Below are 14,637 nucleotides of genomic sequence, written 5' to 3'. Positions count from 1 at the left end.
TGGCAGAAGCCTGAGCTGAGATTTTGGAATGCCTCTGCCCCTCCCAGGTGGGACTGTGCCTTCCAGCTCACCCTGACACCCTCTGCCCAAAACTCAGTGGCCACAAAGCCTGGGCCACGCTCTTCCAGTTCCCCCGCCATCATCAAGGTGGGCAATACAGCATGGAGGATCAGAGTGCCAACTTTAGAGCCAGATGGCCTGGGCTCCACTACTCTACCAGCTGTGCAACTTTGGGCAATAGTTTAACCTCTCTGTGCCCCAACATTCTCACCTGTGACACAGTGCTAACAAATGTGCCGCTCAGAGGATCACTGCCAGGAGGTTGAGGGTGACTGTGTTACAGGATCCTCTCTGCCTATCTGGAGACCCTCCTTTCTACTCCCTGGAGTCCCTCATATGCATGGATGCCCCTGGCCCCCGTCCATCTCCTGTCAGAGTTCCACCAATTAAGTATAAACTGCGGGAAAGCGCTGACCCCGTCACCCATCTTTTCTTCTCTCTTCTCTATCATCCAGAGCTTTCCCTACCCTTGGAGTGACAGCTCAAGTTCCATTTTTTTTCCCAGAACCTTCTCTGGGCCCTCTAACTGGCCTGCTGAGCTCTCTCTCTCTGAGGCCACTCTGCCTTGATGGTCAGGACTGCTCCGTGAGAGAACTATTTCTCCTTTCATTTTGCCCAAGTGGAAATGAATTTCCTATATGGAATAATGGAAATTATTAATAATCATAGGACCTTGTCATTAGTTATCTTTATTTCTGTGCCCTCAGTAAAAATAAAGATGGGAACCGTACAGATGCTACTGACCTCCTGCCTGGATTCCCTTGACTAGGTCAGGCATGCTGTGTTGATCACGGTTCACAGCTACCCCTTCTCCAGAGAAGTGCCCTCCACTTCTCAGGGCATGGGAAGCTATGCTCCCTCAGCCCACCCCTGTAGCCCACAGCTGGTGACCCCCTGAACAGGCAGACCCAAGGCCAGCCCCCCCCTGCTCTAAGTGGAACCAGCTCTGTGGTGCCACTCATGCCAGAGCTTCCTGTGGGATCAATGTGAAGTTAGTCTCCAGCTACAACCACACCTTTGCTTAGTCTACTATCTTCCTACCCCATCCTGCTGCCCTCATCCCCTCCCTCTGAGAGCCACCCCCCGCCAATAAATCCTAGAACAAGAATCCCTCTCAGGCTCTGCTGCTGAGGAACCTGACCTAGGACACTAGTTAACCTGTACTTGCTTTGTACTAGACACTATTCTAAGCATTTTACTGATATTAGTAAGTTCAAAGCACATCCATTAATAATGAACAAGATCTATGACTTTTATATTTCTGTAACCCCTACAACTCAGCGAATTCCTGCTGGCTGGCAGGTGATACAACAGCCTTCTATCATTCTGGCTCCTCTTGTCCATACTCTCTTCTGGTAGAACTCTGATCTTCCTCAACTCCTTCACTCTCCCTGCCTGTGGATTGAGTGGGGCTGACCCATTCCCCAGGTTCAGAGATGGGCACATGACCCAGACCTTGCCAATCAGGGCATTCCATTTCTATGGCCACAGTCATTGGCTCAGGGATGGGCACATGATCCATGCCAGGCCAGTAAAACTCAATTCCTGTCATTTCACTGGACCTATTGGGAAAGAGAAGTTTTCTTCTCATCAGGGTTGCTTAGTTGGGAGGATGGGAGTCCAGGGCTACCTGCAGCCATCTTGCCACCGTGAGGAAAACCTGCCCCCAAGCAAAACCATCAGGGAAGAAAGTAGAGCCAGAACACCTAGAGAGACATGGATTCCTGTTACCAACCAAGCATATGGATCCAGCCATCCCACCTTTTTAGTTTTAGGCCAATAAATTCTCTTTTCTGCTTAATCCAGTGTGAGTCAGATTTTGGTTACTCTCACTGAAATCATCCTGACTAGTATGGATTGATTTCTTAACAGGATACCAATGCACATTTATGGGAACGCTATTATGTAACAGGGCCACCCTGTTCATGTTACATTCATTTCATTACTTCATAAATTTTCAAAATCGCTTTGCCAAAATCACTTTAAGAATGGTAGTAAATAAACACCACCTATGTCACGGAAGAATTTTCAAAAAGTGGTGTTCCCCCATATGCTTTTTAGTTTTAACATTTAAAAAATCATTTTTCACGATAAGTTTTAAGTTGTTGCAAAGGACGTAATTACTCCCATACTGTAGGTATTGACATTTTCAAATAAAAGTCGAGCGTCACTTTTTCAGTTATGAAGTTCCACTTACGCAAGATGAACACATCCTGGAGATCTGCCTGCACTGTTCTGTGTTGTACACATAAAAATGTGTTGAAAGGGTAGACCTCATGATAAGTGTTCTTACCGCAAACAAACAAATAAATGAAACCTCTCCGATCACTTTTCAATGCATATTGTGGAACCTTAATCCCCCAGTGATTTAATACCCATCATGATCCATTTACAGAATAGTGAACAAACCCTTTTAACAGTCAGAAATTTCGCATCATTCCTTTCCTCCTTCAACTTGTGTTTCTGTTCCACGTATCTACGGAGTTCTACCCAAATATACGTTTGAAGAGCTTTTGTTGATCGCCCATCATTTCTCTCCAACAAAATTGTATAAATTTACATATTTTCAATTTTCTATGATCATAAGGCTGTAAGGTTTAAATTCTCTTTAATTTGTATTACTGTACAATTACAATGATCGGTAGTATACAATCAACTAAAACAACAAATACACTGACAATTATAAAACATAAAAAGTAACTTTATTAGAAATATGTATCTTAATGAGATGGATGATTTTTTGGTGACACTGAGTTTATCTTGTTGGTAAAAAAAAAAATAACTTACTGCTAGAATGAATCAGGCTTTGGCATCAACTCTATCCCCACTTTTCATATAGAAAACTGTGGAAAACTACTCAGCAATAAAAAAAATTGATTCATGGAACAACTTGGGTGAATTTCATGGGCATTATGACTGAAAAGAGCCAATCTCAGAAAGTCAGATACTGCATGATGCCATTTATATAACACTCTTGAAAGGTCAATGTTCAGAGACGGAGAACAAATTAGTGGTTACCAGGGGGTAGCGATGGTGGGGGGGAGGGGTGGATGTGAGAATAAAGGAGCAGCGCCAGGAAGATCTTTGTGGTGATGGCATAGTTCTATACTTTGATTGTAGTGGTGGTTCTGTGAACCTACACACGTGATGAAATGGTACAAGCTATTCACACACACACTGCACCGGTATCAGTTTCCTGGCTTTGATATTATACTGTAGCTACAGAAGATTAACCATTGAGGGAAGCTGGTTGAAGGGTATGTCGGACCTCTGTATTATCTTTGCAACCTCCTGTAAATCTATAATTATCTGATACTTTTTATTTTTTAAATTTTGTTTATTTATTCATTTATTCATTCATTCATTTTTTGGCTGCGTGGCCCGGCTTGCAGGATCTTAGTTCCCTGACCAGGGATTGAACCTGGGCCCACAATGGTGAAAGCATAGTGTCCTAACCACTAGACTGCCAGGAAATTCCCTCTAGTACTTTTTTTTTTAAAAAAAAGATATATGCTCGGAGAAACGGGCTGGCTTCACATAAGTCAGAAGATGGTCTGGACGGAGTTTTGTTACAGCCATGTCTTTCAGTTCTTGAGATTCCTTCAGCACACTCTGCCAGAAGTCATTTAGTCATCTTTCATCAAATTTAATCTTAATGCTGTATTAATGGGCGATTCAATTAGGTCCTCCTGTAATTTTGTTTCAAACAATGCATGAGAAACGACCTGATTCACCAGGACTCGTGACTCAGTCACTTCTCTTGCGTCCACAGAGATACTGCCATTTCCCTTTTGTTTGGTGCCCCAGAACACCAAAAATGTGCCGAAGGACGGGACACTTTAGTGAGACTGAGGGTGGGTGACAGGGATGCTTCCTCTGTAAAGTGGGAGAAGATTAATTATAGAGAGGGACGGAGACTGAAGACCAGCTTGACGCTGCGTCCACCCTAGTTGTCAGGCAGATCAACCTTGGAAAAGGCAGTAAATGGAAGTTGAGCCTCTGGAAACTGTCTCTTCCTTTGGAAAGTTATCAAGACACGCCATCACCCCGGGGTGAAGCCAGACCCCATTCAAAGATCCTATTAATAGTTCAGTTTTTATATCAGAGGAAAGCTAAGAGCAGTTAAGTCATTCACCTGACAGCACCCAGCACGCCAGTGAACTGGAATTGGCTTGAACTCAGGTGACTAACTCCATTTTCTTTCAACCACACTGTCTTAGGCAAAGAAGGTTTCTGTATTTTCCCTAGTTATCCCATGGGTACGTGCAAAATCAGGCATTCGTGGGCTTCAGAATTTGCCTTGTGTGTTACAGTTTCGAACACTGTTAATACTACCTTCTGAGCACACAAGTTCAGGAAAAGATCGGTTGTACAAGAATACAAAAAAAACATTAATCATTAATTTCCTCCTTACCGCCCCCCCCCGGCCCCGAAACCCAGCTTCAATTGTCACAGAATTGTTGCATTGTGACCAGCAGGTGGCAGCACCACCTCACAGTTGTCTCGGTGACCTAGTTGATTGCTGACTCGTTGATTTGGGGAAAATTCCGTTTTGTCCTCAGCAGTAGATTAAGGTGAAACGGAAACAACATTTGCAGCTCTTTCCTTCTCTCTCACTCTGGCTTCTTCATGTTTTTTCCCCTCAAAGATTGGCAGCGTCAACATCTAGCTCTAGCTGATTTGGTTTCCTTGGAATTTCACATCTTTGGTGCCAAAGAGGAGTTTAGCCTGTAGTTTTGGCTACGACTAGGTGAAGAATAAATATGTGGTAAAAACTCACCGAGCACTTGGCTTGGATCGCCTCATTTAATCCTTGCAGTACGACGAGGAGGCAAGTTCTGTTTTGATGATAGTGGTTCAGACCTGGGACACCTGGATTCTGTTTTATTGTTCTGGGAAATGTTCATAAAATGTTACATCATCAGTTTTTCTCATTGGAAGTTTATTATTTACAAACCCTTATTGGATAATGTGGTCTATTCTGGGTGACTACAATAAAATGGGATGAAGATCAAATGATCCATAACTATATATATGATAATTTCATTTATAACTATTGAACACACACATAATATTTATATTTATTATATAAATATATACGTGTATGTGTGTGGTATACGCTGTGTGTGAGGCCAGTGGGTACCAGTCCTCACCAACTCACCTGGCTTAAAGGAGATGTGTACATGGCTCCTTCCCAGATGAAATGCTGTTGTTACTAAATACCACTATATGGCAAAATATTACCAAGCCCAGTAATTAGATTAATCCGGTGTTACCCAGCTAAACCCCTTACCATGCAAATAAAGATATCATGATCCAAAGAAGTGGTGATTCACTTAAGACACACAGTAACAGCAGTGGCACAGCCCTGATTCCCTGTCCCTATAGCAGAGTTCCTTCCAGATATACAGCTCTGACCTGTGGATTAAAAAAAAAATTCTGAATACAGGCTTCTCATTTATCTCTTGATAAATGTCATCTTTCTGATTTGGGCTTTGTGACAGTTTCGATTTCCTTTTAAATAGTAAATCTGTCATCTAACTAATTGATAATCTGTGCTATTTACAACTTTGATAATGTCTTCTATGTTCTCTTCTACGTGGCCAGGTTTGAGGACAGATCATTCACAAATTTCATTTAGGGTCATACTGACTCATTAAACCCAGGACTGGCTACATAATTTGTGGGGTCCAGTGCAAAATGAAAATACAGGGCCTCTTGTTCAAAAATTCAGAGTTTCAAGACAGAGACCAGAGAGCACTAAACAAAGTGTGGGCCCTTCTGAGTGTGAGACCCTGCAAGACTACACAGATCACCCAGTCATGAAACCAGCTCTGATTAAGCTTCTTTGGTTTTAATCATCCAGCATGCTACAAATTGGCTTCTTTAAAGTATGTCCATTGGAATTGCTTCCAGCTGTAAATAACAAAAATCCCCACAAACAATGGCTTAAGCAAGTAAGATTTTCCTTTTTCCATGTAATGAAAGATCCAGAGGCAGATAAAGGACTTCTGCCCTTCTCTCTTCCTTTCCCACTCTCTTTACAGGCCAGCTTTGTCCTCCTGACACAGGATAGCTGCAGAATCTCAAACCATCATATCCACATTCCCCGCTGGGAAGAATGAGGCATGGCACAAAGGCTTCTCCTCTTAAGCGTTTGCCTTTTTAATTCAGGAAGTGAAAACCTCTTCAGGGGTTTCTGCCTACATCTCCTTGACCAAAACTCTCATGTGGCCATTTAGATGCAAGGGAGGCTTGGAATTAGTGTCCCACTGTCCAGCCTCAAGTCGAGAAAGGGGTGGAAATGGGTGTGGGAAGTATTTCAATGATCTATTGCTGCAGAACAACTACCCCCAAACTTAGTGGCTTAAAGCAAGCATTTTATTGAATCTCATGACTTTGGACGTCAGGCATTTGGGTGGGGCTCAGCTGGGTGATACTGATGGGGGTCACTTGGTAGCTGAGTCTATGCAAAGAGTCCAAAACATCTTCCCTCACATATCTGGCATGTCGGTTGGGATGGCTGGGAGGCTGAGTTCAGCTGGGGGATTCTACATGTGGCCTTTCCAGCATGGCGCTCTCAAGTGGTCAAACTTATTACATGGCAGCTCGGAGCTCCCAGAAGGTGTTCCCAGAGAGTGTTCCAGCATCAGAGCAGAGATTGCTCAGCCTTTATGACTAAGTTTTGCAATTCTAGAGAGTCACTCGCATTGGACTCTTCTTTTTTTTTTTTTTTAAGAGTATAGTTGATTTACAATATTGCATTACTTTCTGCTGTACAGCAAAGTGTATCAGTTATACATATACCTATATCCACTCTTTTTTAGATTCTTTTCCCTTAGAGATCATTACAGAGTACTGAGAAGAGTTCCCTGTGCTATACAGTAGTAGGTCCTTATTAGTTATCTATTTTATATATAGTAGTGTGTATATTTCAATCCCAGTCTCCCAATTTATCCCTCCCCCCCCGCCTCCCCACCCCCCAGTAACCGTAATTTTGTTTTCTACATCTTAATCAAACCTGTCTAGATCCAAAAGAGAAGACATAGACCCAGCAGTGTAGTGAAGCCAGCTTAGATTGGCCAGCAACATTTTCAAAAATTTTGCAAGTTAGTTGTCAAACACAGACTTGAAATAAGTCACAGTGGGAGTATTTACACCACAGAAGTTGGCAAACACTACAAATCAGGACTTTTTCTCTCAGAAAGCCAGTTGTTAAGCATTTAGTGGCATAACACTGCATAGAACTCACCTCTCTACCCGGAAAGTATCAAAACATTTGCATCCACAGCAAGCCAACCTCAGTATCCTTCAGATAAGCTTTCTTTGGTCCAACCCACATTTCTGCGTGGTCCACAAGGGTATCATGAAAGGTCTTGTCGAATGCTTCCTACAATCTATGACCCACTAGTCTAGTAACTCCATACACAGACAAAATTCAGATGTTTTGGGCTCAGCTTGTTCTAAAAGAACCAGTGCAAGCTCCTAGCATCACCACTTTCTTTCCACGTCCTCAGTTACTTGTTCTAGAATTTTTTTTCAGGAATTATTTTGGTGTGTAATTTCTGAAAGCCTCCTCTTTAATTTTTCCTTTCTTGAAAATTAAGATAAACTTTTTTTAAACTTTTAAGTGTGTGGTATAATACACATACAGAAAAGGGCATAAAATATAAATATGTACTGATTGATAAATAACTACAAATCGAAAATTCCTGGAACTACCCACAATCAGTAAGCTGAATGTCAGGAGAATCCCAGAAACCCAATATGTGTCTCTCCCAAGAGGAATCCCCTCCTTCCCCTTGGGGAACCACTTTTCTGGCTTTAGTGGAATTTACTCCCCTGTTTTCTTCATAGTTCCAGCAATTTTCTGTGTATTCCTAAGTCACATTGTTGAACTATTGAGTGTTCTAGGAATGGAACCAGACTGTATGGATAACTGGGAAAAACTTTGCCCAAATCTGACCTTTTAGTGCTTCTTTCTTTCGCCACAGTTTATCAAAGATTAATGAGACTGATTTCACCCATAGTTGTATAATCTTTCAGAAAATTTTAGGCCCAAACTGTCTAAATCATGGATGTGGTATCATGAGATTTCATCAGTATTCATCAAAAGGTTAACTTCTCAGGAAATAAGAGATTGAAAATTTAAATATGGTTTCTGCTGAGCTCTCCTCTATCAAATCTACGTAGAGAAAAGAAAAATAATTGTTACAAATATTACAGTATATATAAAACTTCATCTATAAATAATGTATAAAATATTACACATAGTTACAGATATTACACAACACTGTTTATATTTGCATTCTACCCATATTTAGCCCTCCAGTTCCCACCCTGTGTTTTATGTGCTTCTCAGTGGGGCTGTGTTGACAAGATGCTCTCTTCTCGACTAGGCATTCACCTTGGGCCCCCCCAGCCCCTCAGTTTTAGCAAGAATCCTACTAGGTAACTTTATTTATTTGTTTAATTGATGTATAGTTGATTTACAATGTTGTGTTAATTTCTGCTGTAAAGCAAAGTGATTTGGTTTTATATATATATATACACACACACATATATATACATATATATATATTCTTTTTTTAAATACTCTTTTCCATTCTAGTTTATCACAGGATATCGAATATAGTTCCCAGTGCTGCACAGTAGGACCTTGTTGTTTGTCCATTCTATATATAATAGCTTACATCTGCTGACCCCAGCCTCCCACTCCATCCCTCCCCCGGTAACCACCAGTCTGTTCTCTGTGTCTATGTGTGTCTGCTTCTGTTTCATAGATAAGTTCATTTATGTCCTATTTTCGATTCCACATATAAGTGATATCATATGGTATTTGTCTTTCTCTTTCTGACTCACTTCACTTCTACTACGTCACTTTAAAGAGAGTACCTCACCCTTGATATCTGATCAGTTTCCTCATCTCCAAACTTTCATGTGTAAGTCCTCGCCCTGCCTTTAGCAAGAACGCTGTTCGGTCAGTTTAGCAAGGATCCCTCTACCCTGATGTTTCCTCTCAGTGATTTTCCATGCACTGGCCTGGTCACCCTGATCCCTGGCTATAAATCCCCCCTTTGTCCTTGTTGTGCTTGGAGTTGAACCCCATCTGTCTCCCCCGTGGCTCCTCATGAGAGTAATTTTTCCTTTAACACCTTCTGAAATCCAGGTATCATCCATGGTGTTAGCTGATCTCTGCTTGTCTCGTCTTACTCATAAGCATTGAAATGCCAGTTTTTCTTCTCCTTCTCAAGGCCCGCTGCTTAAACTTGGTGTCGTTAAAAAAATAAATAAATAAATCCTAGTGTTTCTCAGCCTATTTTAGCCAGTCTCGACCTGGAAACCTGCAAGGGCCCTGAAGGAGGGGGAGAGAAATCAGCCTCCACCCCAGGCCGGCCATCTGTCCCCCCACATCCCCGCTGACAGCCTCATTGCACAAACACGCATGCACGCACACACACACACACACACACCCCTTGCCTACTCTCCTGATAAATGCCCTGCACAGAGGGGTGAGGAATGTGGGCCACCCCAGATCTCTCAGGATTCCCTCAGAGACTGAGCTCCTATTTTATCGCAAAGCCATTGGTGACCCTACGGTATCTTATGCACTTTACTGGGTTCCCCATTTCACACTTTATTCTGTGAAACGCCAGAGACCTTTAACAGAGACTGAGGCTCTATTCTGTGTGAGGCACCATGTGCAGGTGCCCTGGTGAATGAAGAAGGATGACAACACAAGAAGGTAATTCATCACGTAGTAAAAGGAGGAACAGCGAATCTTTCTCCCTTCAAACAACCACGTGAAATGTTCAAAACCAAACAAGCATTTCATGGTCTAGGGGGGGCTGCGGGGAACCTTCTGCCCTAAAATACGAGTCCCAGGGAGACTGAGGTCTCTAAGAGAATACGGTGTGATTTGGGGGCCTGAGGGGACTTGGCTGAGCCCAGCTGGTGGGGGACAGGAGAGCACCCCTGTGTGAGGGAACAGCTTGAATCAGTGTGTGGAGAACCGGCTCTCCTCCCTCCCGCCCACCCCCAGCCTGTTCTTCCCCTGTATCCCATATTGTATTAGTTTGCTGGGGCTGCCACAGACTGGATGCCTTCAACTACAGAAACTTATTTTCTCACAGTTCTGGAGGCTAAAGTCCAAGATCAAGGTGTCAGCAGGTTTGGTTTCTTCTGAAGTCTCTCTCCTCGGCTTGTAGATGGCCTCCTTGCTGTGTCCTCACATAGTCTTTCTTTTGTATACATGCATCCCTGCTGCTTCTCGGTGTGTCTGTGTGTCCTAATCTCCTCTTCTTATAAGGACACGAGTTATCTTGGATCAGGGCCCACACATATGACTTCATTTTACCTTAATCGCCTCTTTAAAGGCTCCTTCTCCATAGACAGTCACATTCGGAGGCGCTAGGGGTTAGAACTCTGGCCTATGAATGTTGAGGGGACACAATTCAGCCCATAACACCTATCTTGGTCAGTGGTGTCACCATTCAAGACCACGAGGCAACAAACATGAGAAAAGTTGAAAAAACCTGGATCCTTGAAGACACCAGTGTCCTTGTTAGATGAACAATACACGTACTTGTGGTTTAAGTCACTGCCAGTCAGGTGTTTTGCCAGTTGAAGGAAAGCATTCCTGCCTGGTATATTTCTCCTGCATCTAGCACAGTACCTAGCATACAGCAAGCGTTCAATAAGTATGTGCAAACAAAGGAACTCTCCTGCTTCAAAGCTTGCAGGAGCTCTGCATCCCCTTTTATGAGGCTGAAACTCCTTAGCAGATCATATGACACCTGCTTCCTGCTCAACGTCTGGTCTCATCCCATGTCTCCAGCTTCCACTCCCTCTCCACCCCTCCCTTGGGCAGAGTCAATCTTTTTTTTTTTTTTTTTTCCTGTACGTGGGCCTCTCCCTGTTGTGGCCTCTCCCGTCGCGGATCACAGGCTCCGGACGCGCAGGCTCAGCGGCCATGGCTCACGGGCCCAGCCGCTCCGCGGCATGTGGGATCTTCCCGGACCGGAGCACGAACCCGCGTCCCCTGCATCGGCAGGCGGACTCTCAACCACTGCGCCACCAGGGAAGCCCCAGAGTCAATCTTTTTGCTGCATATAATTAATCAAGAGGTGGGCAGGGAGAACCAACAAAAGAGCAGAGGGCTGAGTGCATTCCCAGGGCTTGGGGAGGCAGAGAGAGGTACGTGTGAATGACTCGGAGGCGATGCAGCCCTACAGCAGGAGGGGACTCTCTTAGCAGACAAGGGTAGGGAGGTCTTCAAAGCAGGGCTGGAAAGACCAAAGCTTGGGTGAGCGATTAGGAGGTCCTTGAAGAGACACAGGAAGAAGGAAACACAAGGTTAAGGAAAGATTACTTTCTTTTCACAAAACCAGGAACCATGGTGAACTGGGCTGCCATAACAAAGTACCACAAACTAGGTGGATTCAAACAACAAACATTTATTCTCTTGCAGATCTGGAGGCCAGAAGTCCAAAATCAAGGTGTCATTTGACAGAGTTGATTCCTTCTTGGAGGCTCAAAGGAAACTCTGTTCCATGTCTCTCGTAGCTTACGGTAGTTGCCAGAAATCCTTGGCGTTCCTAGGCTTTTAGCTACATAATTCCAATCTCTGCCCCCACTGCCACATACTGTCTTCCTACTATGTGTTTCCATCTCCGTGTTTCTTCTATTCTTCTCGTGAGGACTTCAGTCATATTGGGTTGAGGATCAACCCCACTCTATTATGACCTCTTTTCTTTTTTTGGCCTGCAGCTTGTGGAATCTTAGTTCCCTGACCTGGGCCCCTGGCAGTGAAAGCAATGAGTCCTAATCACTGGACCACCAGGGAATTCCCTTAATTTATATCTGAATTACACAGGCAAAGACTGCATTTCCAAATAACGTCACATTCACCCGTGCCAAAATCTGTGTTGATTTGCTAGAGCCACCATAACAAAGCACCATAAATTGTGTGGCTTCAACAGCAGAAGTTTATTGGCCTTATAGTTCTGGAGGCTAGAAGTCCAAAATCAAGATGTCAGCAGTGTTGGTTCCTCCTGAGGTCCGTGAGGGAGCAGCTGCTCCATGACTCTGTCCTCCGCTTGTAGATGGCCGTCTTCTCTCTGTGTCTCTCCACATCGTCTTCCCTCCATGCTTGTCAGGATCCAACATAGCCTTTTGTGGGACACAATTAGACCTTCAGCAGTCCTTTGGCATGGACTTTCATGCTAAGGGGACGTTCTGAATGCTAGTAGCTGACCACCTGAGAGCTCTGTGAAGGCGAGGGTGGGGATTTATCATTACATTTTTTTAAAACATCTTTTTTTTTTTTTGCGGTACGCGGGCCTCTCACTGTTGTGGCCTCTCCCGTTGCGGAGCACAGGCTACGGCCGCGCAGGCTCAGCAGCCATGGCTCACGGGCCCAGCCGCTCCGCGGCATGTGGGATCTTCCCGGACCGGGGCACGAACCCGTGTCCCCTGAATCAGCAGGTGGACTCTCAACCACTGCACCACCAGGGAAGCCCTGTTGTTCCTTTCTTTACTACGCAATGAGCTATCTTCTTGTGTCTTAGTTTTTATTCTCCATAGCACCTGACACAGTCCATCATATGGAATAGGGTCTCAGTAAAGGTCCACGGAGTGTAATGGGTTTTATTTTCTGTGTACCCCGGGCAGCAGGGCCAGTGCCTGGCGTTTATAGCAGAGGATATGGTACAGGTTGGTAACTGGGAGGCTAGACTTTCATATTGGACAGACTGGGTGCAAATCCCAGCTTTGCCTTCTTTTGGCTCTATGACCCTGGATATTAACCCCCCTAAGCCTCTATTTGCTCATCTGTAGAATGGGAACCATAAGAATATTTACCCCATGTGGTTGTTTTGAGGAAAAAAATTATTTAGTGCAGATATTCAGCACTGTGCATGGCTCATGGCAAGTGCTTACTAAGTGCTGACCCCTGGTGGGCACACATGAAAGTGTATTGACTTGAACTGCGTAACGTTCCCAGTCCAGAATACCTTTCAGCATTTCAGCGCGCATCCTAGAACATGGGGCAGTGCCTGGCTTTTCTTCTGCCGAGTCCAGCCCATCGTAGAACATGGGGCAGTGCCTGGCTTTTCTTCTGCCGAGTCCAGCCCATCGTAGAACATGGGGCAGTGCCTGGCTTTTCTTCTGCCGAGTCCAGCCCATCGTAGAACATGGGGCAGTGCCTGGCTTTTCTTCTGCCGAGTCCAGCCCTAACATAACTTGCCTAGCCATAAGGCACACTAGATAACTTTCCCACAACGGCTGTGAGCATGAACATCAGAGGAAGCTCCTGGACTTTATTCATCTGAAGGCAGTGATCATCTAATGCAAAGGTTCATTTCCATGGTTACGAACTTTGCTTTGGTTTGTTTGATCTTGGAATCCAGGTCTCCTTGTTACTGCATCTGTTTCACAATTCAACTTAAAGAGAAAAAACGTCAGAGGGAGGGAGGGAGAGCTGCTTGGCAGGAGACACAATAGAGTGAGTGGGTGGGGCCTTGTCTACCTAATAGCCCCAAAGAGTGGGTGGAGAACCTTTGTTCTGCATCCTTGGCAAGTCAGAACACAGAGAGGAATGATGTGAGTCCATGGCAGGATTCCACTGGCTGTGGCAAACAGAGGGCAGAGGGAGCTCACAGATAAGCCATTTACGTTCCCAACAGAGGCTGAGCAGATTCCTCACCTGCTCCCCACTGCCCCCCGCCCAAACTTTGCAGGACTCTCTTGAGCCTGGGTACACAGAACGCCTGGACGAATAGTCTTAGGGTCAACCCCAGATCAAAATGGACCTTGGCTTCCAAAAGGCAAAAGATGAAAAAGGCTGGCAAAAGGGCTTGCCTTGCAAAAGGGTGCTGGCTCCAGACCCTACACTGGCACCTAAAAACATCCTCATAACCTCCAGGTAGAAGAAAGTGATTGGAGCTTGTGGAGGAGGGTCTCTGCTACATGGGGTTGACTCTGAGATTTCCTGGAAGTGTGGTGGACAGTGGGGAGAGGAGTAAAGGTTGATGGGGCAAAATACAGCTAGTTGGTTACAATCCTCTCACTATTTATTTATTTGTTTGTTTATTTATTTATTGGCCGCAGGATCCTAGTTTCCCGACGAGGGATCGAACCTGGAACCCTGGCAGTGAGAACACCAAGTCCCAACCACTGGACCGCCAGGGAATTCCCACAATCCTCTCACATTTTAAATTATGATGAGTTACCGGGACTTCCTGGTGGTCCAGTGGTAAAGAATCCACCTTCCAATGCCGGGGACGTGGGTTCGGTCCCTGGTCAGGGAACTAAGATCCCACATGCCTCAGGGCACCTAAGCCCTTGCGCCACAACTACAGAGCCCACGCACCCTGGAGCCTGCACGCCACAACTAGAAGAGAAGCCCTCACGCCACAACTAGAGAGAAGCCCTCGTGCCGCAACAAAAGATCCCGCATGTCTCAACGAAGATTCTGCATGCCTCAATTAAGACCTGACACAGCCAAAAATAACTTAATAAATAAATCTTAAAAAAAATAAAGAGTTATCATTTCTGGCATTTGCTTTATGTCAGGCC

The 14,637-nt window shown here is 44.7% G+C and overlaps 1 long non-coding RNA gene across 1 annotated transcript in view; it reads left to right on the top strand.

The window, feature by feature from the left end:
- LOC112408613 (uncharacterized) overlaps positions 1-14,334 on the top strand; it is a 63,700-nt gene extending 49,366 nt beyond the window's left edge. The window contains exon 3 of the long non-coding RNA XR_003004980.1: positions 14,170-14,334. This is a non-coding gene — a long non-coding RNA (uncharacterized LOC112408613). The remainder of the gene's footprint in view (positions 1-14,169) is intronic.
- Positions 14,335-14,637: the final 303 nt, after the last annotated feature.

The sequence above is a fragment of the Neophocaena asiaeorientalis genome, unplaced genomic scaffold (genome assembly GCF_003031525.2).
Source record: "Neophocaena asiaeorientalis asiaeorientalis breed wild unplaced genomic scaffold, Neophocaena_asiaeorientalis_V1.1 scaffold45, whole genome shotgun sequence".
Lineage (NCBI taxonomy): Eukaryota > Metazoa > Chordata > Mammalia > Artiodactyla > Phocoenidae > Neophocaena > Neophocaena asiaeorientalis.
Note: the sequence above shows the minus strand (reverse complement) of the source record. Positions and strands in the feature narration are given on the sequence as shown.